Raw genomic sequence first — 353 nt, 5'->3', positions numbered from 1 at the left:
CCGCCATCCCATGGCTCAGGGCTTGGTGGGGGAGGAATAGCCGAACGGCTAGCTGATGCCAGCCCCCTCGCCAAGCGTAAAGAAGTCGATGATTTTTTATCTACCAGACTGAGTGTCAGACGTCACGTTCGCGATGCGATGGCTGAAAGCCAAGACATGCAGAAACAATATGCAGATGAACAAGGAAGAGGCAAAGTGGAAAGCTTTAAAGTTGGGGACATGGTTTTATTAAACACTGAGAACCTGCCTACACATGCAGCCTCTGCAATCTTTCGGACGAAGCTTTGTCCACGGTTTATCGAGCCGTTTAATGTTGTGGCCAAACGGGGCCTGGCGTACATGCCAAACTTTTT

The sequence above is a fragment of the Plasmopara halstedii genome, assembly GCF_900000015.1.
Source record: "Plasmopara halstedii genome assembly, contig: Scaffold_430, whole genome shotgun sequence".
NCBI lineage: Eukaryota > Oomycota > Peronosporomycetes > Peronosporales > Peronosporaceae > Plasmopara > Plasmopara halstedii.
The sequence above is the reverse complement of the archived record's forward strand: the minus strand, read 5'-3'. Positions refer to the sequence as shown.